We start from the raw sequence: 25,480 nt of genomic DNA, 5'->3' as shown, positions 1-25,480 counted from the left end.
TCTTTCTTTCTTTCTTTCTTTCTTTCTTTCTTTCTTTCTTTCTTTGCACCATGTCAATGTCTTCTTTTTTTTTCTTAATTTTTTTATAGGGTACAATGTGTTGGTTTTATATACAATTTGAAATATTTCATCAAACTGGTTAACATAGCCTTCACGGCATTTTCTTAGTTATTGTATTAAGACATTTATATTCGACATTTAGTAAATTTCACATATACCCTTGTAAGATGCACTGTAGGTGTGATCCCACCAATTACACTCCTTCCACCCATCATCCCCCTTCCCCTCCCCTCCTTCTCCCCTTTCCTCATATTCTTGGGCTATAATTGGGTTATAGCTTTCATACGAAAAGCTATAACTTGGTTTCATAGTAAGGCTGAGTACACTGGATACTTTTCTTCCATTCTTGAGATACTTTGCTAAGAAGTATATGTTCTAGCTCCATCCATGTAAACATGTAAGAGGTAAAGTCTCCATCTTTCTTTAAGGCTGCATAATACTCTACGGTGTACATATACCACAATTTGCTAGTCCATTCGTGGGTCAATGGGCACTTGGGCTTCTTCCATGACTTAGCAATTATGAATTGGGCTGCAATAAACATTCTGGTACAGATGTCTTCGTTATATTGTGACTTTTGGTCTTCTGGGTATAAACCTAGTAAAGGAATTATAGGATCAAATGGCAGGTCTAATTTAGGTCTCTAAGTATTCTCCAAACATCCTTCCAGAAGGAACGGATTAGTGTGCATTCCCATCAGCAGTGTAGAAGTGTGCCCTTTTCTCTGCATCCACGCCAACGTCTCTGGTTTTGGGATTTTGTTATGTGGGCTACTCTTACTGGGGTTAGATGACATCTCAAAGCAGTTTTGATTTGCATTTCTCCTATGATTAAGGATGATGAGCATTTTTTCATATGTATGAAGTGTGCCTATCTCCTTCAGAGAAGTTTCTCTTCAAGTCCCTTGCTCACCATGAAATGGGATCACTTGTTCTTTTCTTGCTAATATGTTTGAATTCTCTGTGGATTCTGGTTATTTAACCTTTGTTGGAGACATAACCTACAAATATCTTCTCCCATTCTGAGGACTGTCTGTTTGCTTTACTTACTGTGTTCTTGGCTGTGCAGAAGCTTGTTAGCTTGATCAGGTCCCAGTAATGTATTTTTGGTGTTGCTTCCATTGCTCAGGGAGTCCTCCTCATAAAAATATTCTCCTGGGCCGATTTCTTCAATTATTGTCCCTGTACTTTCTTCTAGAATTTTTATAGTTTCATGTCTTAAGTTTAAATCTTTAATCCAGTGACAGTCTATCTTAGTTCATGGTGAAAGGTGTGGGTCCAGTTTCAGTCTTCTACAGGTTGCCAGGCAGTTTACCCTGCCCTATTTGTTAAATAGGGAATCTTTTCCCCCACTGAATGGTTTTAATTGGATTTTCAAAGTTCAAATAATGGTAAGTAGCTGGGTTCATCTCTTGGTTCTCTATTCTGTTCCATACATCTACCTCTCTGTTTTTGTGTCAGTACAATGCTGTTTTGATCACTATCGATTTATAGTATCGTCTGAGGTCTGGTAGTGTGATTTCTCCTGCTTTGTTTTTATTTCTGAGTAATGTCTTGGCTATTCAAGGTTTTTTCTCATCCCATATAAAAATGAAGTATTATTTAAAGTATACTTAAATAAAGTATTACTTTAAAGTATGACAATGAAGATTTAATAGGGATTGCATTAAAATTGTATATTGCTTTGGGTAGTATGGACATTTTAACAATGTTGCTTCTTCCCAGCCATGAGAATGGTATGTTTTTCCATTTGTTAATACCTTCAGCTATTTCTTTTCTTAGAGTTTCATAGTTCACTTTATATAGATCTTTCACATCCTTTGTTAGGTAAACTCCCAGATATTTCATCTTCTTTGGCACTACTGTGAATGGAAAAGTGCCCTTGATTGTTTCTTCAGCATGACTACTGTTGGTATATATGAAGGCTACAGATTTATGAGTGTTGATTTTGTAGCCTGAGACACTGCTATATTCCTTGATCACTTCTAAGAGTTTTGTAGCAGAATCCCTGGTGTTTTCCAGATAAACAATCATATCATCTACGAAGAGTGGAAGTTTGATCTCTTCTGACCCTATGTGGATAATTTTGATCACATTTTCTTGCCTAATTGCAATGGCTAAAACTTTCATTACAATGTTAAAAAGCAGTGGAGACAATGGGCAACCTTGCCTGTTCCTTATCTGAGTGGAAATGATTTCAAGACTTTCAATAAAATAGATACAAAAGAAATGTACCTCAACATAATAAAGACCGTATATGACAAACTCACAGATAACATCTAAGGTCAAAAACAAAACAAGGATGCCCAGTCTCATCAGTTCTAGTCAACATAGTAACTGAAGGCCTCCCTAGAGCAGGACAAAGAAAAAAAAAAAGGATCCAGATTAAAAAGGAAGAAGTAAAATTGTCTGTTTGTAGATGACATGATTTTATGTGTTAAAATCTCTAAAGTTCCCACAAAAAAAACCTGTTACAAGTAATAAACAATTCGGTGACACTGAAGGAAACAAAATCAGTATATACAAATCAGTAACCTGTCTAGGTAGTAACAACAAACTATCTGAAAAAGAAATCAAGAAAACTATCTCACTTATAGTAACATAAAAAATACTGTAGAGCGGCACCTGTGGCTCAAAGGAGTAGGGTGCCTGCCCCATATGCTGGAGGTAGCAGGTTCAAACCCAGCCCCCACCAAAAACTGCAAAAAGAAAAAAAAACTGTAATAAATTTAAATAAAGTGAGTGTGAAAGATATGTACAGTGAAAACCATTAAATGTCGAAGAGAAAAATTGAGAAGGCACAAATAAACAGAAAGATATTGAGTCCACAAATCAGAAGAATCAATATTGTTCAAGTGTTCATACTATATCAAAGTAAGTATCAAAGATTCAGTGCAATCTCAGTTAAAATTCTAGTAGCATTTCTCTAATAAATAGAAAAAAAAATACTGAGGTTCATATGGATTCACAAAAGACTCAAATTGCTAATGTATTCTTTAGCAAAAAGAACAAAGTGCAGAATACCACATTACCTGATTTCAAAGTATAGTACAAAGCTATGGTTCTCCAAATAGCATGGTATCAGCATAACAATAGACATAAACAATGAAACAGGGTAGAAAGCCCAGAAACAAATGTATTGGTTTATAGTCATTTGATTTTCCAAAAAAGATGCCAAAAGTGTACAATGAACAAGAACAGTCTCTTCAATGAATGTTATTGGAAAACTGGATATCAGCATGCAGCAGGTGAAATTGGACATTTATCTTCCACTATATAAAAAAAAAAGCTTAAAATAAATTAAAGACTTAAAATAAGACCTGCAACTGTAAAACTACTAGAAGAAAAACATAAGAAAAAATATTTCTTGACATTGGTGTGAGAAAAATAATTTTTTAGGTATGACCTCAAAAGCATAGGCAACAAAACTAAAAATAAATAGAACTGCATCAAACTGAAAAGCTCTGCACAGCAAAGAAATCAACAGAAGAGGAGAAAAATCTATGGAAGGGAAGAAAATATTTGTAAATCATATATCTAATAAAAGGTTAATATTCAAAATATGTAAGGGAACACAGCTCAACAGCAAGAAAATAAATAGCATAATTTAAAAATTGGGCAAAGGACCTAAATTGACATTCTTAAAACAAACAAACAAATCACACAAAAAATCCCACACAGTTGGCCAACAGAAATGCTCAACTATTTATCAGGGAGTTCAAATTAAAAACATGATGAGATATTACCTTATACATGTTAGCATGGCTATTATATAAAAAATGTGTAAGCTACAAGTTGTTGAGAAACTGGAGAAAAAGAGCCCTGTACACTAGTGGTAGGTATGAGAATTAATGTAGCCATCATGAACAACAGGATGGAGATTTCTTAAAATACTGAAAATAGAATTGTCATATGATTTTAGTAATTCCATTTCTCAGTATATAGTCAAAAGAATGGAAAACAAGATCTGGAATAAATATTGGCATATTGATATTCATTGAAGCTTTGCTCTGTTGTTCGCAATAGCCATGTTATGGACAAAACCTACATGTCCATGGTTGGATGAATGGATAAAGAAAATACGTACTGTGTATATACAACGGAAGCAGAAGAGCGGCTAGATTTTAGTCTCCAGTTTTCTCATTGTCTGAATGCCTTTTTCTGAAAAAAATCGACAACAACAAACTGCACAACTGTTTATAGGTTCCTGAGGCTTTTTTGGTAAGAATTTGTATTTTGTTCTCATGTTTAACATTCAGGCTAATTTGATTTCTTGTTTGTCTCCTGTGAGCATCAGGAGATTTTATTAATTGCTCTTAAATTCAATCTGAGAGTATTTATCTTTCAGTGGGGTACTTTTTAATTCCAAATTATTAATGAAACCAAATAATATTCATTGAGCTCCTAAGTATGTTTCAGGAACCAATTTAAGTAAAGTCATTTGATTTTTACCATAACCTTTTGACAGTACCATTATATTTCTCATATTAAGGATGCAAAACTGAGGCTTACAAATACTAAGTGACATTCACAAGGTCACAGCTGGAAAGAGATAGAACCAGGATGCAAAACTTTGCAGTCTGCTTCAGAGCTGAGCACTGATCCATTAGTCTGACTCCAACACTCAGTACTAATGTGGACAGTCACAGGTTACACACAAAAAGTAAACATCACAAAAATACAAATGAATATATCACCCTTATAGTCATAAAATATAACTGATTTTTTGTTATCATGTTTACGTTTTATGATTTTATAAATTTCAGATTAATATGAGGGTACACATGATTAGGTTATAATGTTGGCATTTATTACGTAAAGTCCCTGGTGTGGTTGTGTCCTGTCCCCAAGAGGTGTACCATCTATCCTACCCTGTACCTATTAGGTGGGAGCACACCAGAAGGAGCAGGGGTAGGTGTGTTTTATGATTTTAGATATCTTTTTATTTTCCTATGATTTAGGTATTTTATCATGTGGGTTTTGTAAGAACCATTACTTTCAGACAGAATCCTGGCTGGACCAAGTAGTAATTGAGTCATTCTAAAATGTTTCTATTGCAAGTAATAGAGAACCCACTTCAATCCGGCTTACAGAGTAAGGGGAATGTGTCAGGTGAATTATCCAGAGAGTCCAGGGAAGGGTCAAACTTTGGGCATGTATCATCATGGCCCTGGCTTCTGTTTTTCAATGTCCTTTCAGTTCTGTTTCCCTGCATGTTTTTTTTCTGTCTCCATAGTGGGTTTCCTAAGACAGCAATGTCTTTATGTTTCCTACATAAAAAGTGATAAAATATGTCTATTCCAGTAAAAGTCAAACAAAACTCATAAATTTCCCAATAATCCGAGCATCACTTTCTGTGACCAAGGTAAAAAGATTAATTGATTGGCTTAGACAAGGAGGTCTGAATCAATCACTGAGATGAAACAGGTCCAGTTATGTTGTTAATAATTAGTTATAAATGAATCAGAGTCCTGCCTAGAATTAAGGGTGGTGTAAATGTCAGCCAAACTTTATGTCTTCTACATGGTAGGGAAGAGTAGAGGATTGTTACGGGGAAATGACAATGCCATCCACACTCACTTTGTAACTTTGGTCTTACTTTGTTCTTCTTTATGGAGAAAATAATTGTAGACGTTATCTTATTTGGTTATTGTGAGAAGTAGATAATATATTCATTATGATATATATAAATATCTACCCTTATGATGTAAATATTATCTAACTCTTACAATGACCTGGTACACAGTACCATTCACACAAATGATTATCGACAAACACTACCTCATCGGGTGATCAAGGTTAATCACCAGCAGTGATAAGTCATGGTGATAGACTGCACTCTGGATATCACATGATAAAAATGGAATTTTATCTTCAGGACCTTCTTGCCAAAAAACACATAACCCCCTTCTAAAAACATCAAACAAATCCCAATTGAGAAAAAAAAAAAAATTCCAGGTCAGAAACATGCTATAATTTAAAAAAAAAAACAAAAAACCCTGACTGCTATTCCTCCAAAATGATCATAAAAAAAAATAAATAAATAAATAAATAAATCTGAGAAAGTGCCACAGCCAAAAGAAGCCTAAGGGAATATGATGAGTAAACGTAACATATTTTGGATGGAATCCTGGAACAGAAAAAAAATTGTGTTAGGTATAAACTAAAGTGCAGACTTTGGTAAATAGTAACGAATTGAGATTGTTTTATTAGTTATAAAAATTTATTATACCAACATCATAATTATATTATTATAATGTAATTATAACATTTAACATTTCTGCTAAATAATAATATCAGAATCTGGGAATCTGGTTTTGAGGGTATGGGATCACTGTATTAACTGCACAATTTTTCTGTGAATTTTGAACCTGCCTGAAATAGAAAGATTATTTTCATAAGATTCTACCTAAATATTTTATGTATGTGTCATTCTATAAAGTTGACTATGATAATGTGTCTGAATTCCCCCTGCAATTATTTGAGCTTTAAAATCAGGGCCAGAAGTCTTGTTTGTATCATTTGTTACACATTTTCAAGTCACATTCCCCATGTAAAAAATAAACTTCAAGCAACCTTGTACATTTGGTTCTCTAGTTCAGTCAGAGCGTTAATGTTTCTCAGACTGATGGCTTCAGAGATAAACTATTAGAATGAATCCTAGAACTTATAGCTGAGCTGGAAGAACCTGTCTGTCTTTTCCTCTAGATTTGAATCTGTGGAAACCAGAACTAAGAGAAATGTATTAAATTCATTGTTCCTTTCTGGTTTCATCAAAATTCTGTTAGTCGTTTCCATATTTAATAAGGTCTAAACATATCTGTGACTCCTTTGTCTTCTTCCTACTTGTAAAATTTCAATTTATTTCTAATGCAGACACTTTATTTTTCTTTTGCAATGCTTACTTAGGTATTTTTCTGAACAAAAGCAGAGTTGAAATAAATTGTGTTGCCAGCTGTAAAGATACTGTATTTCCCACCTGGTTTCTTCCTATAGTTGTTAATTTAGTTATTTATGTCCCCAATACACTGTAACATCCTTGGGAGCAGAGACCAGTCACACGTGGGTATTGACAGGACCTACCACATTGCCTTGTCACGCAGACAAAGGATACTTGTGGAGTGAAAAGTTATTTAAACCGTCTTGCTTTTGCTATGATATTGCCGTCCTTTCTTTCTCTGAAGTAAAATAAAGAGGCAATTTTCTACTGTTATGAAATAAAGGATTCAGGCTAAGAACTTCTATGAGTCAAACTACCCTAAAATGTATGAGTCTAACAGTCTTTCAGTCTGCTTCCATTCCTTCCTCTAGTTGCAGTTTGGTGGCTACAGTTTTATCCAAGCCAGAACAGTCCATTTCTTTCTGTTCCCTATTGTTCTGACGGCTGGGGATTCCAGGAGTATCCTGAGAATAGCACATGAAGTGCTCTTCGCGGGTTAGCTTCCATCCTTCTGCAGCCAGTATAGAAAATGGAAACGCAATCAAAGTCCTTCTCATAGTTTCCATAAGATAAAAATAAACATGAAAAGGGCAGCACCTGTGGCTCAAGGAGTGGGGCGCCGGGCCCCACATACCCTGGAGGTGGCGGGTTCAGGCCCAGCCCCGGCCAAAACTGCCAAAAAAAAAAAAAAAAAAAAAAACCCACATGAAAAACATGATTGTTACTAATTTTGAAATAGGAGTTAATTTTATTCAATGCAATGCCTCCTCCTGGGAGGTGAAAAGAGAGAGACAATAAGATAGAAATTATTTTTAACGAACATGTCTGTAGCATTCCTAGACCATTTAAAACATACAACACCACAAAACAGTCTGATGCATCCAAGCAGATAACAAGCAAGTAAAATAAACCTAAATATTTCATTTGATTTCACAAGTTCTGAATTCTGACAACCTGTTTTCCCACCTGTTGAGAAAACGAATTAACATCTACATACTTTAGTTTCCTTACTTATGGATTTAGGATAAGAATTGTACTTTCCTTTTTGTTTTACTGAGAAAAGGGTTAGAGTAGGGCCTGGTGAGTAATGTTTGACGTAGAACAAATGTCCAGATTTCTGATGATCCCACTTAATACCAAAAAAGGTTTTCTAATACTTGCGTGGCACTGATAAGTTCTAAAAAATAATTTCTGTCTTGTTGGTTGCTGAATTCTCAGGGCCTTTGTGCACTAATGTACCCACAGATATTCCAGGAAAGCCATGGGATACGCCCCCAGGCTTCCCACATAATCTGTTTAAAAGCCCACTTTATTCAGAGTATCTCACAGAACAGAGGTCCTTGGAATATTTAGGAACTTTTAGGACATTCTCACCTAAAGGAATGGATAATAACTTATCCTTCATAAAATCCTTGAGAGATCTTATTTCTCTCAAAAATTTGAATTGCAGTGAACTCAAAAATCACACTTCATTTAAGTAATACAGCCCAACTGGTATTTGAACATAAAATGATGTACCTAATTACTTGGTAAAATTTTAGGTAGGATTACTTAATCAAAGGAAGAAAGGAAAAGGAGTCTAGTAAACTGTGTCAACTCTGGTAACAGGAGAATCTAGGGAGTATGTTTAGCCAGGACCGGAGTTTGCCTCATAATACAATGTAAATTTCACTCTGCCATCCAGAGCAAAGGGAAACATGCATCGCAAAGCAGGAAAAAAGAAAACTGGGAGGCAGTAAAACCAAACGAGAGGGAGCTTTGGATATGTGGGGTGAAGAGTGTGTAGGAAAATGACCTTGAGTAAGTTTTAAGAATTTCAGGCCTGTTTTGATTATAGCACAAGCCAAGTTTCCTACCATTTTTCTTTTTCCCTAGTTTATACAAATTTTGCCCCATGTTTGGGTGCCTTCAAAGATGGTCCCGTGACTTACTGGTCTCTTGCCAGTGGCATCCCTACTCAAGTTTAACTCACAGAATCACCTGTTTTGATTTTAATTCCTCCCGAATGACTAATAATATATAAGAAATTTAAGATGAAAATAGATAATGGTTTAAAACTGTGGTTCTCAAACTCTTGTGCTTTGCTATTTAAATTATAACTTATGGCCCAATAATCAGCCTTATCTGAGAAACTATTAGAAAATTCCATACCAGAAATATTGACTCCTAACCTGCAATTAGTATGTACATTAAACTCTGAGAAGTGGAGCTTACTAATATTTAATTCTTGAGGTTCATGCATGTAATCCTAGTACTCTGGCAGGCCTAGGGAAGTTGAGACCAGCCTGAGTAAGAGTGAGACCTGTCTCTATTAAAAATAGAAAAAAAAAAAAACAACAAATGAAGCATAGTGGCTAGCATCTGTACCCCCCACTACTGGGGCAGCTTAGACAGGAGGATGGCTTGAGCACAAGACTTAGGGGTTGCTGTGAGGTATGATGACACCATAGCTCTCTATCCAGGGCAACAGGGTGAGACTCTGTCTCAAATAAATAAATAAAATTTAATTCTGGCACTGCTTTCTCTGATATTCTAATTCAGTCAATACCCAGTACTGTCCAAGAATTTGTAGCCAATCATTCTAATTAATTAGAATGCTGGTTGTCCCCAGTCAACACTTTCACAAACAGAAATAACCTAGGTGTATTAAAATGATTGTAAAGGGGATTCTAGTGACAGCCTTTTAAGTTAACCACCATGTCCTTTACTATGCTACCAAAACAAGGTGTATATTTTTAGCCAAAACTGCTTTTTTGGCATGTTTTCCACTTTCTGTGCTGATGCAGAAAGTCAGTGAGGGGTGGTGGGTACTAAAGGTCCAGCCCCAGTCTAAGCAAAAATTTGATGGAATCTCTCACATGCATGCTATGTCTAGCAAAAAAGTAGACTCGGGGCCAAACAGGAGAGAAGCTTCAAATAACACTCAGTAAAATACAGTCCCAGTTTTAGGTAAACATGTGATAAATCTGGTATCTTGCCTTTTATTTGATTTTTTCTCCTTTAGGTAATCTATGAGATACACAGTAAAGCTCTTTGTTGTTTTGAATTAGAAGCACTGGATTCAATACTTCCCTTATCATAAAATAAACAACAACAGCAACAACAACAACAACAACAACAACGAAAGTTATGTTGTATGGGGACAACAGGGAGATGAGGGAGTAAAAATTCCCTCAAAGTGCTATAAAAATATGTATTATTAATTCCCAGTACCAACTCCACCCCAAGCAAATTAAAATGTCCAAGCTCATTCACTGTTGGCAGGAACATAAATTGGTACAACCTTTCTGGAAAGCAATTTAGCATTATGTTTCAAAAACCTTTAAAATGTTCATACTCTTTAACCCAGCAATTCCCTCTAACATAATTTTTCCTAAGCAAAGATTTATGTTCAAAGAATTTCATGACTATGTTATTTGTGGGAACAAAAAATGGGGCATTACCTTATATTCAATAATAAAGGAGTGGTTAAATGTTCTGGTAGATATATGTTGGGGATATGAAAAATTATGTACAATGATTCCAAGTACTCAGTGACAGGCATGGTAATTAGCAAGCAAAAAGCTAGACTAGTGTCTGCTTTAAAAGGGAGAATATAAAAATAAAATAAAGAACAAAAAAGGGAGAATAAAACCTTGGCTAGATATATAAACAGGTTAAGGCAGAATGTTGCAGTGGAAAGAAATGTATTTTGTAATATTTTATATTTATTTGGTATTATATCTTGTCTGTTTCATGAACTACATTCTAGTCTAGGCTCCAGGATGTACAATCTGCTACACTCAATCTAGGTAGTTGTCAACTATGAGATTAAATATACCTGAATAATGGCAATAGCACTAACCTTATTTTGTATTTCTGAGTGTTTGTGAACATCAAAATTTTATCTATGAAAATTTATTTTAATCACAGTATAATGTAAACATATTAGTTTTGTAATAATGATGATAAAGACTCAGAATCTAGAGAGAAAATTCTAAGTTGGGAATACAAAATTTCTGCAAGTAATATTAGGAAAACATGAGCAAGTATAAAGGTGATGCCATTTTATCACAATATTTCTAGACCTATCAAAGAGACCCATTATAGGACTGGTGTCATCAGATAATATGTAGCAGTAGCCATGAATCTTGGTAGATAAGACAGAAGTGAAGAATGATGGTGGAGTAAACCATCCACCTGGGAAAAAATACAGGGATACAAGGAGTTGTCTTATATTTCTTCAATCTCATAATATTTTGTTACCAAGAACAGATAAGAGAGAAGTGTCTCTAGTAGCTGCCCTAGAGTCATACCTAATAGTTATGCCTACGTGACAGAGAACTGCACCATAAGACGGAAAAACATGGGTTCTAGTTGAGTTTGTTTTGTCGACAAATAAGGAAAGGTCTTCTGTGACAACACAGCACATCAACTGAATGTTGGATGTTCCTTTCCTCCTACTGGAAAGCTCCAACTTCATATTCCTGTTGAAAAATGGGATTATTTTCTAAAGGATAGAAAGTTTAGGGTTTGAGGGTGTACAAGAAAGAGAAACAGTAAACCTCAAAATGTTGAGTTAAGAAGGCCTATTTATTAGTTTTCAAGAAAGAGAATAATAAAATTCATAAGCAGTCATCACTATATTTCCATTGGTTGCATTGAGGAAATTACAAAAATATCATAAATACAAACAGACATGTTGAATTCAGTTATTGTTTTAAAGCTAAATAGGATCCTAAGATTTCTTTCATGAAATGGGAGGAAATCAAATACTATATACATGTTAAATTTCTAAACTATGTTCAGAAAGAAAAGAAGGAAAGAAGGAGGGAGGGAAAGAAGGAAGGAGGGAAAGAAGGAGGGAGGGAAGGAAGAAGGGCAGGAAGAAGGGAGGGAGGGAAGGAAAGAAAAAAGGGAAGGAGGGAGGGAAGGAAAAGAGAGGGAAGAAGGAAGAACAAAGGAATAAGAAAAAAGGAAAATTCAATAGTATAATATCCAAGCTAATGGAAAATAAAAGGAAACAGGAAATGAACCTCAATCGATTTAATAGTAGGAATCAAAGCAAGGGGAAAAAGGGCCAAGTATTTTCCCTCCCATTTTCACCCTTCTTTAGCTGTTCTGGTCATTGGTTGCTTCCTTGGGCCATGGCTTTTGTCAACTACCCATTGCTCAGAGCTCCAGCCCTTCAGCCAACTCTGAGAACTGCATTTCCTAGGAATCTCTAGGCCCAGGGCTACTAATGGCTTCTCTTTATTTCTAGTTACTTAGTGACTCAACACCCCATGTTTGTACCCTTAACTCTGCTCACACCTCTATAATTTGATATTTACTAAGGACCTTTTCCAAATCCTAGCTGAGCTTTTGAACTTCCCGTAGAACTTGGCTGATATAACCACTGGGACGTGCATCTCCACAAAGTTCACTAACTTAGAGTGGTGAGTGCAGCACCTTAAACAAAGGTTGTAAACTGCCACTCAAAATTATAGAAAAAGACAAACCAAACACACAAGAAATATAAATTAAAGAATAAATAAATAAAATCATGCACATTAATAAATAAAGTGCTTTAAAGGAATATCTCAATGAAAAAAAAGGAATATCTCAATGTGTGAACTGCAACCACATCTACATGAATGAATCCCAGGAAAAAACGCTGGTGAAAGAACCAAGTAATGAAAAATAAATATATTATAATCCTCCTTATTTAAAGTCCAAGAAGTACTCCACTAAACAATAAAATTTTAGCATACAACAGAAAAATAATCGAGGGAGTTATTAATACAATTTGAGAATAATGATTGCCCATATACATGTTATGGTTAGAACAGACCATTGAACGTCTATGAGATTCAGTATACCTGAATAATGGCAATAGAACTAACCTTATTTTGTGTTCTGAGCATCTATAAAGTATTGATTATACTTTATTTCTTCGCTGTTGGGTGTGTTTTGATTTAATTTTGATTTTTAATAAATAAGCCTTAAAGGTACTCTTCTGGTTTATAAACTATGGAAATACATTTTTAACAATTGAAAAAATCTTTTAAGTAGTATATTTTTCACAATTACCAAAATGAAAGTTAACTTTTGTTAATTTTCATCTTCCAGCCATTTTTATCATGCTAAATTTTCTAGCTTTTTTGACTACTTTAGCTATGCTTCTGTAACTGTATGTTTCCTCATACTAATTTTCCTCTACTGTTTATTCATTTGATTGTCATATTCTTTACTAAAATTACAATCTAGTTCCTTAAATATATATGTAAGAAACAAAAAGAATGCAAAGATTAAAACTATTTGTAATCCAAAATTCTGATCTAACTAAACAGACTGTAAACAGGGGCAGCCAACCTTTTTTCTTTTCTGCTGCAGATCAAAAGAATAAGAGTTGTCTTGGACCACACAATAAATACATAACACTTAACAAAAGATAATTAGAAAAAAAAAATAAGTCCAGTGTATACTTTTTGTGATATCTGACCCCACAGACAAACAACAAAATATTCCTCACAAAATGAGCATGTAGCCTGTGGGTCTCAGATTGGAAACCTCTGCTAGGGTATTTAAATTACCTTAAAATTCACCTTGTTTCTATATAATTGGCAAATTTGCTTGGAAAATGCCTCATTAACAACCATTCCATATACCTACTGAAAACTTGTTTAAGACACCTTGGGAAAAAGAATGATTGCAAATACCTAAACAGAAACTAAGAATTAGCCTGCCAAAATATCGTATTAACTTGGTTTTATGTGAGATGCATGCATTATGGGTGAAATTCTTAATCTATTCACAAATTATTAAGTAATACTATTTGTTGGGCATTTTACTGGACAAGAGTATGCACTGGCCACGGATGAAGAAAGGAACCTCTCCCAAGAGGGTTTGTCTTCATTTAAAGCAAACTAATTCCAGGGTCCTTCACTCTTGGTTCAGTTGATTCTAACTGGTTCCTTGTCTCTGGTATAGTTATTTCTAACTGCACCAACAGCTGCTGAGTTGTCATTGAGGCACGATTTAGATTATTCTTCCCTTAGTCATAGAAAATGTTGAGAGTTGGACATATGACCTTTAATGACCCTTTATCATTAATCTGATAAAACAGATTAAAATGACTCTTTTGTTCCGGCTCAGGGAAGAGACATTCCACTTTCTATCACGGGGCTTGGAAGCACAGACGTATTCCTGCTCGTAGCCACTTTTCTGTCACCTGGCACACAGACATGAAACCAATGTGGTAAGAGAGCTGAACCAAAAGATAGAGAGAGAAGGGTTCTAGCGACTTCATTTGAGCCTCTGGGTTAAACCCTCCTTGTTATTTGCATAAGCCAGCTAGAATGCTTTTGTTGTTAAGCAGTTTTAATTTGTTTTTCCTTCACTTCCAACCAAAAGAGTTCTATCTGACAGTTTAGTACATAAATAGTAATTATTATTAAATACATTATTTTGATTTCACATAAATCTACAAGGACTCTCATCTCAAAAATATGGTATCTGTTAATATAGTGAATAGTGTGAGGAAACAACTTATGGTACCTACCAAATATAAATCTATCGGCAAATACTTTCCAGAAATAAATACTCAGAAAAATTCAGTATAATGCCACACGGAAAATCATAAAATGGTTAAACACACTAATTTTGTGTATGTATAAGGAGCATATAAAATTTATCAAAAAGAGTTGAAAATAAGAGAAGGCCTGGCATACATTTAATGACTATTAAAATGACTTTGGAGGCTATCTAGGTGGTTTTAACTCTGCATCTCCTGCACTTGAATCTACCTCTCTGAACTTCAGTTTTCCCATTTGTGATCGGGGGATGACAAAGTTGTTTTCAGTGTTTAAAGTTTGTGCACAGATAATATACAGGGCAACGCTAACCATCTACGGCAGTGGCTACTCCAAGTATTCTAGAAGTCTTCATTTCCTGCTCTCTCCCTCAGTACCGAAGTACTGTGGAATGAGGGAAATCCTAGAACTCATTCATTCTTCTTTTAATCCTATAACTTCTCCCAACACAGCACTCTTACGATAATCCCAAATGTTTAAACTTTTAAAATATATTTTCAGAAATAAATTTGAAATTCACATACATCTGGTACAATTAGAATAGTCTGCTTTGTTAGGGATAAATATGGACTAAGTTATTAAGAAATTAAGAGTGTGTATTTCTCCAGAGGAACCAACTTCATGGCAAAATGCTCAAAATGCCGATAGCAGGCTGTCTGTTTAACTGTATCAGTGATCTGAAGAACACAGTAGATTGTGAGATGTTAAACTTCTACTGATCACTCAAATATATTTAATTTGGTGAAAAAAACATGCAGAATTATGAGGAAATCAAGAAAGATCTAATTAAATTGGCTGATTGGACAATGTGAAGACAGATTAGATTTAGTGCAAATAAATGCATATTGGAAAACATAATTTAAACTTTTCATGCACACCAATGGGTTCTGAACTAGCTTGAACCTCTTGGAAGACATTCAGAGGTTGTTGTGGACTGTTCAGTGAGAAAGCTGCTCAATGTGGAAGAGCGTTGAAAGTAGCCAATAGTTGGCTCAGCACCCGTAACTCAGTGGTTAAGGTGCAGGCCACATGCACCGAGGCAGGCGGGTTCAAACCCAGCCCAGGCCTGCTAAACAACAATGACAACTGCAACAAAAAATAGCTGGGCATTATGGTGGGTGCCCGTAGTCCCAGCTACTTGGGAGGCTGAGGCAACAGAATCACTTACACCCAAGAATTTGATGTTGCTGTGAACTGTGATACCACAGCACTCTACAAAGTAGGGAGGGAGGGAGGGAGGGAGGAAGGAAGGAAGGAAGGAAGGAAGGAAGGAAGGAAGGAAGGAAGGAAGGAAGGAAGAAAAAAGAACATTTGCAGGTATTAAGTTGAGCATGGGGAATGCTCTGAAAACTATTAACATGAAATTACATAAATCAATGGTATTCTCACACTGGGCTATATTTATTTTAGGCACTTTATCAGAAAACACTGAGGGATAATTGGTAATGTGTTCAATTGCTAAATTAAACGTAGAGAAATAGATTGTACATTTCTTTAGGAATACAATAGCAGTAAGATACAGAATTAATAGGCATAAAGATTAAAGGGTGGTTCAGCGAGAATCTTCTTTAGATATTTCTTTTCAGTAAGTGCTAAAATATGAGGATAAGATGACATTGGGGGAGCTAAAATCAACATTTTAACAGAAATACCTTTAATATGACTGAAAATCAATCTGTAATTCACTAGTAAAGTAAATCATTGAGGCAAATAGCCCAGTGAGATTCGTGGGGATTAGATATTTCTATGAGTACGAATAACATTTTCAGCTGTGCTAGCTGCACCAGATTCGAGCATCGTAGCACATATTAATCCTCACTCCACAGTTTAGAGAAAGCAGCTTGGACGCACAGAGAAAATTTGTTTTTCCTACTTTGATAACGTAATTCATAAATAGCTAGAAACATAGTATAACAACTTGGTCGTTATTCATTTTAAAGAAAACTACTTTCGGTGTTGTTGCATGTGAATTTGTATTCATAAAAATCATTCTACATAGTGATACATCTTATAAGGAATAAAATTGTGAAAGCAGGTGCTGCCTAACTAGTTATAGGGAGATCTTGATGAAAATTTTAGTAAAGTATCTCAAGAATGGAAGGAAAAGTAACCAAGGTACTCAGTACTATTATGAAACCACTTTATAATCACCCGCACTTTCATACGAATAATAAAAACACAACTGTAGCCCAGAATGAAGGAGGGAAGAAGAGGCTGAGGGGAGGGAGGAGGGAGGGCGGGTGGAGGGAGGGTAATCGGTGGGACCACACCTATGGTGCCCATTGCAAGGGTACATGTCAAATCTATTAAGAGTAGAGTATAAATGTCTTGATATAGCAATTAAGTAAGTGAGATGAAGGCTGTGTCAACCAGTTTGATGTAAGCGCTCCAAATTGTATATAAAATCAGCACTTTATACCCCATAAATGTATTTATGTACATAGTTATAATTTAATTAAACATAGCTAAATAAAAATAAATCTTAAGGATTGCATTAGCATTTTTGTCACTTTTTTTTTTTTCATTTTATAAATGTTTATCGAGCATTTCCTTTGTCCCAGAAAGGCCACAATAGACACAGGATCTCATAATCAGGCATGTCATAAACTGAAACAGAAGTGGGACATTTAAAATAGGAACATTTAAAATAGGAACATGTCACCTGTGCAGTGATGAAATATTCACACTGTTTGGAGTATAGCGAATAGACTCAGTCAAATCCACTTTTTAAAAGGGCATGAGAAGACTTCAGAGAAAAAAGAATGCTTGAGATCAGTTCTGAAAGATAAAAGTTATTTTGCTCAGAGCCATAAAAAGCATTTAGGTCAAGGAAATTGGTCAGACCTAAAACCCAGAAATCAGGTGTGGCAGATATTGAAAAGCTCTCTCTATATAAACTGGTCCGTATACGGCAAAACTTCAATGTTACATTTATTTTCTTATAAAACTTAATTTGGAAAGAATAAATTCATGTGAAACCACAAAAAAACAAACATATCTATTAATAACATTAGTGTCTATAGTCTGAAAGTTTATCTTTTTACTCTTCTCCCCCAAAAAATGTCTATATGAAAAACATTTTGCTGCAAACACTGGGTTGAGTGTGTGTGTGTGTGTGTGTGTATACACAGGACCTCAGTCTGTGTCTGGTATTGGACAGGTAGACAGCTTAGAGATAATTGCTGAGGTTTCCCAACCTTTACTAAAAATAATATTCATTTAGAGAACTCTGTACCCCAGATAGATTTAAGAATCAGCTTCCCCATGGTGAGATATCAGTATTTATAATGGAGTCACGTGTCATTTCTCATCGGATAATTCTGGAAATCAACCTTTCAATACTTACCAGGGTACAATTTTTGCATGGCTATGTAGTCTCTTCCGGGAGACCAGTAGAAATTGACATTGTGCCTCTTACTTTGGCGATCCATTCCCGAAAATTTGGTGCTCTGTGAAAATTTGCTGACATCAATTGTCACAGCCCGCTCTGGTGATTGTAGCTTTCTATCGCTGGTATTGATAAGGTACCTTGAGAATTATTCTGCGTATCTTTTTGTGTAAAATGCTGTGAGTTTTGGGTTGTTACTCCATATAAGAGTTGTGACAATGAAGTTCACCAACTCACTCTAGAAAAAGTCTACATACCTTGTTGGCCCAGGGGAGTCCTCCGAAGGTGACCGTAGTGATAGTCATAATGACGTGTGTGGCATGTTGTCTGGGGGGAGTTCATGCATGTGTCACACCTAATATTTGTGGGCAACATTCAACCTTAAAAACATATTTTTTAGGAAGTGTGAATGTTAAAAGTTTAAGTCATGAATAGAGAAATCTTCCATGCTGAAGATTTCCTGAAGTGTGGGCTACACATAGTGACTTACTTCAAAAGTGTATACTATGTATGGAAGAGGGAAAAAATAGTATTTCTGTGTGCAGACACTTTGCAAACACTACCTCAGCCAGGTGGTCATGTCCAACATCAACCATGCTACGTCATCAATAGCAGGCACCCTCCATGCAGTGCAATAACAAGGGCACTTCTCCTCTGTGGGCTTCCTCCCATAACCTATAACTCAGTCTAGGAATGAAAAAAAGCATCACATAAACCCGAGTGGAGGAACAGTCTACAAAAAAAACACTTGGCCAGTGTTCCCCCTAATTTTGCAGGTTGTTAGAAACAAGGAAATTCTGAGAGGTCGAGAAACGTCTAAAGCAGGGAGACATTAATAGTTGGGCTCATAAATGTAATGTGGGCCCCAGATGGATAAAAGGACATTTGGCTAAAACGGAAGAAACCTGACTGAAGGGTGAACTTTAGTTAATGATAATGAATCATTATTGATTTGTTAGTCTTGAAAACTATGTGATAATAAAGTAAGATTGTAACTGAAAAAAACTAGGTGTGGGATATATCGTGACTTTCTGTACTCTCTTCGCAACTTTTCTGTAACTCTTAAACTATTCTAAAATTTTCAAAAAACATAAGAAATCAGGAAATAATTTACATGAATGCCTGTATTGGGGTTGAAATTCCTGAGCTTTCAAGCATCTTTAACCTGTAGCCAAGATACAGAAAGTGAACTGGGCTGGGGGGCCGGAGGGAGAGAGTGAATGGTGGAGGGACCCTGTTATCTAAGAAAAGCCTTGTGCAAGAAATCAGTGCTAAGCATCCATTTCACACTTTGTTTGCTCTAAACATTTTTGGAGTTAGAAGATGCATTCTATTACTAAAAGTCAGAACAAGTATGTACTTCTAAGTTGTGAAGTAGCAGTAAAAAGACAGTTCTCAGCTCCTTGAAATAGCCTTTTATCTATAAAATGTAGACTACTAATTTACAAGAATTCTTCAGATAGAAATACGAAGGTAGTAAATGCAAGCCTAGATTGAATGGATAAGAAGTGAATTCATTTGATTCCATTTATTTATTAAGATATTGGACATTGGGCAATTTGATTAGCCTTCCTAAACAGCAGGTTATTCTTCTGTAAATGAGGATGATATGTATTTTATAATGTGGCTGGGAGGATAAATCACATATTGTTTATAAAATTCTTAGTGTATGGCGTTATATTTAAGGCAAGTAAATTAAATAGAATTAACTTTATTAATTTCTCATGTCTACCTTTCGATATGCTATAAAAGAGTATATTGAAACTATACTTCCAAATTTCTAATGTTTATTGGATAAACACTAAGGGATAAAATCATGAAAAGAGATTGTTCTTCCTCCTCCTTGGTCCTACATGTTAATTGGTAAAACCCTAAGGGGTATTTAGGGTCCACCTCAGTAGACCTGAACTGAGATCTGCCTATAGGTAAGAGGGCTGCATCTTGAACACACCACAGAGGGGGACAGAATTCCTCCTAACTTTATTTGTAATGGTTAAACACCTCTGCATTTACTTTTCCATGTCTTAAAATACAATTTTGAGTTTAGAGCAAGTCATTGTTTTAATGGAATCATGTAATCACAGACCTTTGTAATTGGGAGGATGTATAAAATGAGACAATTAGACTGACTAATAACAATAAGGTAATAACAACTTCTCCTGACTTCTCAGAGCTAACTCTGTAGTAGTTACTATTATCATTTAACATATAGTCTTTTATTGAATTTTGTTTAATCCTCACAACATCCTCCAAGGTCATTATCCTCATTTTACAATGGAGGAATTTAAGGCTTAGGGGTGTCAAATATTTAGCTAAAGATCACATGACCAGTAAACATTTTAATTTGGACTTAAATATAGTGCACACGCTCTCTCTCTCCTCCTATCTCTCGCAGCTGTGGTCTTAATCATAATGTTCTACTGACCCTCTCCTGGCAGGTAATTCTTCTCTACAATGCATGCACCAAGCAGCCATCCTACTGACCTTTACCCAGACCGCAGGGCTACAGAATCCACTATCTTGAGTCAGCTCCTTCTCTCTTGTGTTAAGGTGTTTACTGAAGTTTATTTTCCTGTACATCATTATAATAGGTTCTAGCTCTACCCTGAGAGTATCTACTATCTCACTTGTATTCAATAAATACTATGATGTGTGGCAAGAACCAAATTAAAAATAAAAAAAGTTCTCAAAATTCACAAATCATAGAAGAATATATCTCTGTTCCAAAGTTCTGTCGGCAAAGTTGCTCAAGCTAGGAGCAAATGCCTGGGGTGTAGAAATTAGGGAATATATTTCATTATTTCATTATTAATTGGACTCAAGGGCAAGGTTGAGTTAGCCACAAGTATGGAATAAAGGTTAGTTGCTATTGTACTGAGACAAATGTGGTCTAGAGTCAAGGAAAAATCATCAGGAAAGGGAGAATAGCAAGGCAGTTCAGTTTTGTATGTTCAGAGGGAACTAACAATGGGGAGAACAAAAACATAAGCTCCAACTCAGATAAGAAGAGAAACACAGAAGTTTCCTTAAGGACGAGAACTCAGTAAAGGGTAACAGACTTTTATTAAGACTGTTAGGGGAAATATCCAATATATGTACAACAATAGTGCTAAAGTTCTGTTAAAGCTATTACCAGTAAAGAATCATAGATAATACGAAAATTGTAGTTATAAAAGAAAGAAGTCTTAAAAATCAATGAGAAAGTAAAAATAAGTTTGCAAGTTCTTATTTCTGTATATTTGATAATCCATAGTAATGCAGATGTTATAGCAAAATTGCTCTGAACATTTGCTCCCTAAAATAGCCCTGTAGTATTCCTATTATCTGTGTGCGTCTAGCTATAGCTGCCTCTGCTCTAGTCAGTCTCTGCCATTCCATAGCAAATGCGAGTCAGAATTCTGCAATCTTTAATACATATATTCTCTTTACCAGACTGGGAAAGCAGAGAAAAATAAGCCATTTTAAATACTTCGAACAGAAGGAATTTTAAGCCAATAAACTTGTTAAATATTCAATGAAAAAATCTGAGAACCCAAGGAAAAGAGCAGATGCTACTGCCTTCAAGCTGAAATGACAAAGGTTTAAGATAGTGTTAGTAGATTCAAGGCCCAAGTTGGAGACCCTGTCAGAGCCCAAGCTATGGAGTAAATGGAGCCAGTGCTGAACATAGCCCAAGAAAGAGGGCTATGGGTCAGGGCTAGTGTAGAAGGCCCTCCCTCTTCTCAGTGCTTCCCTTTGACCAAACCAAAGACTTAATCCCTTTGCCACCCATCTGCCACACAATAGCCAGAGTCATCTTCTAAAAATGTAATTAAGGTCATATTAGTCTCCTACTTATCATTTCCTTAAGCACTTAGCATAAAATACAACTTTTTTTTTTTTTTTGAGACAGAGTTTTACTATGTCGCCCTTGGTAGAGTGCTGTGGCATCATAGCTCACAGCAACCTCAAACTCTTGGGTTTGAGCAATTTTCTTGTCCCAGCCTCCCAAGTAGCTGGGACTACAGGCGCCTACCACAATGCCCAGCTCTTTTTTTTTGTTGTTGTTGCATTTGTTTAGCTGGCTCCAGCCAGGCTCGAACCCGCCACCCTCAGTGTATGTGGCTGGCGTCGTAACCACTGTGCAACCGGTAGTGAGCCAAAATACAACTCTTTACTATGATCTACAAAACCGCAGCAATGCTAGTAGGTTTTGTAAATTGTTTAATATGATTTTTCTGGACATACTTGTTGGAATCAACAAATCAGTATGTTTATCTATCTATCCTACGGCCTCTCTTGGCTTCTTCAATTCAGTAAAGCTAAAAAAAATAACTTTAACTTTTCTTTTTTTTTTTTTTTTTTTAAAATATGGAACGCTTCACGAATTTGCGTGTCATCCTTGCGCAGGGGCCATGCTAATCTTCTCTGTATCGTTCCAATTTTAGTATATGTGCTGCCGGAGCGAGCACAAAAAAAAAAAAAAATAACTTTTCAAAACCAGAAGTGCTATAAACCAGCTTTAGAGCTCTATACCTTCACTTTCTAGGAATTGAGCCTAGCAGTAAAATTTGAGCCAGTGTTTCCTGAACAGAAATGTGTCTTCATGAAAAGCAGAAAGCGCTAAGTTTGTTAGCTTTCTAGCTGTCCTTTTCATCTCTTCAGCATCTGAATAAATGATGCAATCCGAGTACTTACATTCTAAACACCAATCTCTACATTAAAAGTCATAGAAATATCAAATGGTTATAAAAGTTACATGACAGATTACCTGTAGCCGTGGCCTGCTGCCGTGTGGTAGGAAAATCAGTGTGCATGGGGGATTAAGCTATCAAAACTCATTTGAATTGAATCAGCTGTCTTAATGGGCCAGAAAATCAACCAGTCTAAGTGAAAAATTCACTTCAAATGGTTGACTGGTACCAGTTAAAGAAGCAACAGAAATTGGTGGAATCTTTAAAATGTCCTAAGCCAAGAGAAGAAAAAAAGAAAAACACCAAAACTATCTCTTTTTCAATTTCCATCTGAATGCTTGACATAGTCTAGACATAACCCCAGGCATCTAAGTTCAAAAAACCAATTGTACCTCTCTGAGTCTCTAAAAATATCCTTTAAGTTCTCAATGATAATTATCACCATGCAAGCCAATGGCACATGAACCATTACTCTGAACTCATTATGTCTTTACTTCATGAATAATTTACTCAATTATCTTACATATTTCTAATCACCTTCTCTTATTATAGTAATTCATATGAGAATAAACACTTTGCTTTTTATATAGAGTTTTTGTCTGAGTTCTTTAAAGACCCTTGGAAGTAAGCCTGGTTATCTTATGTATTTAAATGAGAAAACTGAAGTTCAGGCATGATAAATAACTTGTCCAAGACCAGGCACATATGGAATGGCAAGGCTGGGACTCAAATCAAGGCCTTCATCTTCAATAAAGTACATGTACCTTCTTAGCCTTCTGCAAACCTAAAACAACATAATTTTTCTCAAAAATTCCAATTCTTGATAACCAGAAACTGCACAATAGTTTCTCATCTCTAGCAAACCCAGGAAAACTAAAGAAAACCACGTCATAATACCCACCAATTCAACTGGCTTCACTGTAAGACTCCATTAATTTATAAAATAACTTATAGAATGGACTATGATTTGATAGTCCAAATAATTCTAACTCAAGACTATATATACTGTTGCTTTCTACCAAATAAGAGAGTAAAGCCCTTGTACAGGTAGGTAATTTCTTCCGAAATTATGCATTTTTATGTGGAGATAATTCCAACAGCTGCCACTGTCTTTCATTCTGCAGAAGCCTCAAAATGCTTTGCAATAAATCAGTTCTTTCTTGAATAGAGTAAGTAAATAGTTCATTTTAGTAGAAACTACATTGTCACTACATCAGCAATTCTCATTTAAAAAATGTGCATTACTTATTCAGCTATTTGAAAGATGGTATGAGAGAGGAGCTATTTTGTCAATTTCTTTCATCTACAAGCCCTCATTTTTAAAACTACAACACTGTGTGTTTTTAAGACATCAATTACCATTTTAAAATGTACTACTCTATCTTGAGTTTCTCAGCAAGTTGCTATGCCAAAGAAAACACTAATCCTTTCAATTTATTGGGAATCAATGTTTAATCCTCTTCTTTGTTCTTGTACATATTACAAATCATCACTCAAGCTAGACCTCCCATTTGATCCTGCAATCCCATTACTGGGCATCTACCCAGAAGGAAAAAAATCCTTTTATCATAAGGACACTTGTACTAGACTGTTTATTGCAGCTCAATTTACAATCGTCAAAATGTGGAAACAGCCTAAATGCCCACCAACCCAGGAATGGATTAACAAGCTGTGGTATATGTATACCATGGAATACTATTCAGCCATTAAAAAAAATGGAGACTTTACATCCTTCGTATTAACCTGGATGGACGTGGAAGACATTATTCTTAGTAAAGCATCACAAGAATGGAGAAGCATGAATCCTATGTACTCAATTTTGATATGAGGACAATTAATGACAATTAAGGTTATGGGGGGGAGCAGAAAGAGGGAAGGAGGGAGGGGGGTGGGGCCTTGGTGTGTGTCACACTTTATGGGGGCAAGACATGATTGCAAAAGGGACTTTACCTAACAATTGCAATCAGTGTAACCTGGCTTATTGTAACCTCAATGAATCCCCAACAATAAAAAAAAAAAAAAAAAAAGAATTCTGAGTGTCAGTTTAAGGAATGAAAGCTTGATGTAATAGTCCTATTACTTATTGAGCATTTTAAATTGAAAATTTTAGTGCTCTCTATTTGAAAAGAAAACCAAAAATTTTTATATTTTGCATAGAAATTCTTTTTATATGTAATGAGAAAATGTTGTGTTTGACAAACTGTTTCATGTCTTTTTTAATATCCATAGAAATGGAGTTTACCTTATTAGTTTCACGGCAGCTTTCAGATGCGGAAACACTTTACTTACCTCTACCACACAGGAAGAACATAAAAAAGTGCTTCCATGAATATTTTAAGGCAAACCTTAAGATAACAAAAATAATCATAGTTATTAGGTGCAATCGCCCTTTTAAAACTTTAAAACGTCATAGCCCTTTTGAAACCTTAGATAACAATAAATTTTTCATATGGTCAAAAGTCTTTAAAAGTTTCCAAATTAATCTATTCTCTTATGTTCCTACAAGTTGCTAAACTACTACAACATATCTTAGATGACAGATCCATAGAAGATTTTACACAGACCTTCTTTTCTTATGTAACATTTCCTTATGCACATGCATGTGTATATATATTTTTTGAAGGTGCATAAGTGAAATCATACTATTCATTCATTTAGTCATTAACCAAATACTTATCAGGTACTATGTGCCAGGCAAAGTTGAACTATAGAGGACAAAACATACCCAAAATGCCTAGTCTTGTTAAATTCACACTCAATTGTAGAATATTGTAGAATATTGTAGAACAGACAATAATTGTAGAACAGACAATAAAGAAAACAAGAAGGAAAATCATAAGTTATAATGATGCTTATAAAGATGCTAG

At 35.4% G+C, this 25,480-nt stretch overlaps 1 non-coding gene across 1 annotated transcript; it reads right to left on the bottom strand.

Annotated features, from left to right (window-relative positions):
- Positions 1-22,284: 22,284 nt before the first annotated feature.
- LOC128586870 (U6 spliceosomal RNA) lies at positions 22,285-22,391 on the bottom strand. The gene has a single exon (XR_008380329.1). It is a non-coding gene; the product is annotated as a U6 spliceosomal RNA (small nuclear RNA).
- Positions 22,392-25,480: the final 3,089 nt, after the last annotated feature.

Source organism: Nycticebus coucang, chromosome 5, assembly GCF_027406575.1.
Source record: "Nycticebus coucang isolate mNycCou1 chromosome 5, mNycCou1.pri, whole genome shotgun sequence".
NCBI lineage: Eukaryota > Metazoa > Chordata > Mammalia > Primates > Lorisidae > Nycticebus > Nycticebus coucang.
The sequence above is the reverse complement of the archived record's forward strand: the minus strand, read 5'-3'. Positions and strand labels throughout refer to the sequence as shown.